The sequence below is a fragment of the Ascaphus truei genome, chromosome 5 (assembly GCF_040206685.1).
Source record: "Ascaphus truei isolate aAscTru1 chromosome 5, aAscTru1.hap1, whole genome shotgun sequence".
NCBI classification, from domain to species: domain Eukaryota; kingdom Metazoa; phylum Chordata; class Amphibia; order Anura; family Ascaphidae; genus Ascaphus; species Ascaphus truei.
In genome coordinates this window covers 281,419,803-281,425,588 of record NC_134487.1, presented here as the reverse complement: position 1 = coordinate 281,425,588, position 5,786 = coordinate 281,419,803, and positions in this window count along the sequence as shown.

Below are 5,786 nucleotides of genomic sequence, written 5' to 3'. Positions count from 1 at the left end.
TTATTATTTCTGTACATTCATAGTATGATTGATGTAGTGGCAGCCTACCCTTTCACTTGCAGAGGATCGCAGCGAAGCAGGTTGCCAGCGGAGGAGAGCAGCAACACAGCGTTATTGTAGGGCAGACACCGGAGGGAGGGGCGTTTGACATCACAGGGCACACGCGTGCTCCTCCCCCGTACCTCCGAATTACATGACCGCCACCTGCACTATTCTGTTCGGCCGCGCGCGCACATCTTTTTCGCCTGCGCACCCAGGTTTTGCCGCACGCGCCCCGCCTAAATAATCTTGCGCCGGGGCGACCCCCCTCAGTTTGTGCACCGCTGCATTCAATCACCACCCACACACAGACACAATACACACTGCAGTCATATATATACACATATATATATATACACACACACACATATATATATATACACACATATACATATACACATATATACATACACACACACATATACACATATATACATACATACACACACACACACACACACACACACACACACACACACACACACACACACACACACACACACACACACACACACACACACACACACACACACACACATACACAAACACACACATACATACATACATATACACACACATAAATACATATACACACACACACACACACATACATGTACACACACATACATATACACACACACACACACACACACACACACACATACATGTACACACACATACATATACACACACACACACATACATACACACACACACATACACACACATATACACAAACACACACATACATACATATACACACACATAAATACATATACACACACACACACATACATGTACACACACATACATATACACACACACACACATACATGTACACACACATACATATACACACACACACACATACATACATACACACACATACATACATACACATATACACACACACACACACACACTACCTGGGGGAGGGAGTAACTAAACCTGCTCCGGTCCCCCCATGTGCTGCAGAAAACGGGCGGGTAACAGACAGGAGGAGGAGGGCTTGTCTGTGTGCAGGGAGGGCCCTGCAGCAAGGCCCCGCCCCCTCTGCAGGCAGACACAGCATAGAAGCAGCAGCAGCAGTCTCTGCACGGAGCTTCTGGCCCCGCCCCCTCTGACACAGACAGCAGGGAAGCAGCCAGTGCACGGAGCTTCTGGCCGCCCCCAGGTTTCCCCGCACGCAGCCCGCGCCCCCCCTACATAATCTTGCGCCCCCCCAAGGGGGCGCGCCCCCCAGTTTGCGCACCGCTGGGTTAGACCACACAGGCCAATGTGAGATTGGGTGGGTCAGACAAGGGGGTCCAGCCGTTACAATTGGAGGCACTGCTGAGATACCTGTTAACAGGACAGGCTTTTGCTAGGCACACAATAGGAAACAGGGAGAGTGTCTGCTGCCACTTTGTGCTGCATGGGACGGAACCAGGGGTAGTCGGGGAGCTGCTGGAGCTGCAGGCCGCAAAGACGCCTTGGGATCCTGCTAGGAGTTAGTGAGTCTGGAGCGGGAGGCTATTGCTGTTCTAGTCACCTTGAGGTAGCGCTAGCGGGGGATGCCTGAAGGGATAAACTGGTAACTTAGGGCAGGAATTCTGGAAGGGTCCGCACTAGGCTAGCCAACAGTAGGTAGATGCCCAAAGTACTGCATGGAAGAGCCAGAGTACTCTAGTCTCCATTCCAGATCACTTGACCAAGGAGCACAGACTGGAGGAAAGCGTTACAGTAGACACAGATAGAGTGAGCCTAGCCTGAGGTAGTGCAAACACGAGTCAGATCTACGTTAGGTACACAAGGTGGTGCACAAGGCATGTTTATTGTACTGATGTGGTAGCTGCCCCGCAGAGCAGAGCTCCATGTACAAAAACCCCGTATTCAGTGATCGAGAGAGAACCGTCAGAATGGAGGATCTGCACAGAGCAGAAGGTCAGGATGGCGGGGAGAGAGAACTGCAAGAATGGAGGATCTGCACAGAGCAGAAGGTCCAGGATGGCGGGGAGAGAGAACCGCAAGAATGGAGGATCTGCACAGAGCAGAAGGTCCAGGATGGCGGTCAGAGGAAGAACACGCATATGAACTGTGCGTGGAAGAAGAACAAGCTACAGAAGAGACTTTTGTGAGCCTGTTGTGGAATGGCAAGAAAGCCGTGGCTGCGCCGTGTTTGTCTTGTCTATGCTCTCGGGAAAGTAACCTCGAGGCTAGTGAGGACGACAGTGTTGCTAGATGGGAGGAACGAAATGGACTTTGTTATAATTCAATATACAAACAGCCAAACGCTACCTCAAATGTGACGCAGAAAGACAGTACTCACCAAAATGGCGGTTCCCGCGTTCCCGGGACACCGCGTGGGCCAGCTGCAGAAAGTCTTGCACCTTTGCAGTTTGCTAATTGTTGGCCAGAATTGGCGCCAACGAGAAAACCCCACCCTGTTGGGGAGTTTGGCACGAAAGCTGGAGCCGCGCCCTCATGGACTATGACTCACTCTGCACCTGTGCTGGGTCAGCCTACAAGTATACGAGACATCCCCCTAGTTTCAACCAGGGGGAGTGGTTTGCAGTTCCACCGGATGCCGATGGAGAAAGTAGGAGGAGGGGTTGCCAACCCAGCCCCTGCACTCCAGTTGCGAAGAGCCATTGACCAGTACAGACCTCTGAAACGAGTACCTCCTCTGGTGAATATGGCTGTGGTCTCTGAGAAAATGGAACAGAGTCCCTTGATCACTACACATCCCTACTCGGCTCCAGGAGGCTTCCTGATCCTCCGGGTAGAGGGTGTGGAGACGGTGATGTGTCTCTGCCTGCAGTGCAGACTGCCGGGTGGAGCTGTGGGCACTGCGGCCCGATGCCCTCACTGTGGACTGCAGTACCTGTGGCCCATGCCGACTTTCGTGCCGGTGCAAGCCATAGAAGCTAAGGAGGATATCCCTATGCTGGCAGCGGAGATTCCGGGCGCATTATGGCGAGAATCCGCGAGTCCCGACGAACCGGGTCCGGTTCTCAAGAAAGAGAAAGTTAGTCACAGACGAGGTGACCAGAGAGGGGTGCACCGGCGGTCCCCGACCGAATGCAAAACTGGAATCCTCGGATGAGGAGTGTGCTAGGCTGTCGAGTGCGATGGTTCTAAAGAAGGACTACCATACTATTGGCACGCCTTGGCGAGATGCTATACCTCGTGGTGGAGAGACACGGAGTCAAGTGTCTCCCGTACCGCGCCGACCCGAGCAGCGGAGTCCCACGGCTGTGGTGACTAGTGGGTCGGAAGGAAGTCGTTCTACACCAACCCTGCGCAGTGCTACCCCAAAGATGGGCTTGTCGCAGGCTCCGGTGGTGATTAAAGAGGAGCGGAACCAGGCCCAGACGGGATCGCGCCGAAGCAGGGCGTTGCCGGATGTCCTGGTGGAGGAAGAGGTCTCGATTGGGGACCCAACCCAAGATGGCGATGAGGCACGTGTATACACGGAGATGATTTCCGGTGACCCGAGCGGGGTCGACTGGGAAATGCTGGCGCCTCTGCGGTCGAGCAGCGGAAGCCGGTCACCTCCGTCCAGACGAGATAAGAGATCGAGTCGGAAGATGAAGAGTCCGTCCACTGGTGAAGAGAAGAGACTTTGTGTTGGAGCTGGGGAGCTGTGAACGAAGGAAGGGTGCAGAGAGCATGTGCAGATCCTGCATCGAGTAAGGTCCCCCACATCCCAAGTAAGGCCCCAACTCCCCACCAGGTTAGTGGGTAAGTGCTGAGGGACGGCCCAAGATAGGGACGCTGCCCTTAGTGCGTTAGAGTGCTGTCTTGTCAGGGTCACGGCTGGTAGTGCTGTGAGGCCTGACAAGAAGGCATAGTGTTAGTGTGCAGCAAGTTGCTGTACGCACCCAGTAGGTTGCAGCGCGTAGCTGTGAGTGTAGTTGCTCCATTAGTTAATCGTTAGTGAGAGGCAGGACTGGGAAGAGTAAGGTGAACGGAGTAGGTTACTAACTCCTTAGGTCCCAGATAGGTCCTCACTCCCCAGTTCGAAGTGCTACAGGGACAGGCCCTAGGTTAGGGATCCTGTCACAGTAGGGTAGAATAGATAGGGACACAGCGGACGCTGCGGTTCCTGCTAAGAGGTTCGGACCCAAGTTGGGGTCCACAGAGACTGTCACCAGGGTGGAATTGCCTTGGCGGATCCCGTGCAAAGAACCACCGGATCAGACGGGATCCAGAGCAACAGATCCTTTTCGAAGTGCTGCAGGCCCGAGTGCAGGAGCACTCGGCAGGTAACCCCTTTTGTCATCAAGTACACCAACAGTTCTATTAGTTAGTGACTGCGCAGTCACCTATATACTATCCCTTTAAGAGCATGGGACAGTGTGAGGGGATTGTTGGACACGGGGTGGGATCACCCGGTGTAGGGGGAAGCGTCCTGCGAGACGCAAGAGAGAGTGTCTCCTCTAGAGAGGGACACCCGTATAAGGTGATAATGTTATAAGATGATGTAAGAGTATTCTTTGTTCACTCAGTAAACCTGTTAGCCATAATACTGGTGTGTGTGTTTTCTGGGTGGGTTCCTATGTTAGGGTCACTCTACATTTCCATAGAATCCTACATAGGTGGAGGCGCTGAAACCAAGAAACGTTCTCGAGGATTCACCCCAGGCTCTCACTGGCGGAGGCTCAGACCTCCTGTGAGCCTGACAGGTATACGCACCACACCGGGTAACACCGTATGTTCCCCGCACCCACACTAGATCTGCGATTGGGGGGGGGGGGGGGGAACCCGTTACATATATATCTATATATATGTTAAAATTAGTGCTACTGAGTGAGATGATCTGCAGAGCCGACTGAGTGTTTGCACACCTTCTTTGGCTGAAATTCAAGTGACAGGAGACAGGCGGTCGCAGCAGCAGCAGCAGCAGCAGAATACAGCGCCTTAACTGGGCACTACCATTGGTCTGGCAAGCCTCGCGATAGTTCCTGCTGCAGAGTCACAGTTCCTGCGTGGCAGCAGGGTGGGGGGGCAGAAGAGGCAGGTCCTAATGGCAGACGACCCGGTAGCACCTGCTAAAAGCCGCTCTGTGGGCCGTATGTTTGACACCCCTGCTCTAGATTGTGAGCTCTGATGAGCAGGGCTCACATTACCTTTTGTATCTGTTTGCAATTGTTTGTTCTTATTTGGCATGTCACTCTGTAACCGCATTGTACCGCACCACACAATATGCTGGTGCTTTAGAAATAAACGTGAATAAAAATAATGATCACACACATTAACTGTACCATGTACACATTACACACATATGTACACATGAACCCACGTACATATATCATGTACACTGGCTCACACATATCCACACTATGTACACACACACACACACACACACACACACACACACACACACACACACACACACACACACACACACACACACACACACACACACACACACACACACACACACACACACACACACACACACACACACACACACACACACACACACACTCCGCGCTCCGGGCTCAGTACGTAGGGGCGGGACTCAGCGCGCCGGGGGCGGGGCTCAAAACGTAGGGGCGTGACTCGGCGCGCCAGGGGCGGAGACTCAGAACGTAGGGGGCGGGACTCCTCAGCGCACATGGGGGCGGGACTCCTCAGCGCACAGGGGGCGGGACTCCGCGAACCGGGGGCGGGACTCCGCGAACCGGGGGCGGGACTCCGCGAACCGGGGGCGGGGCTCAGTAAGTAGGGGCGGGGCCCAGAACGTAGGGGACGGGGCGGGA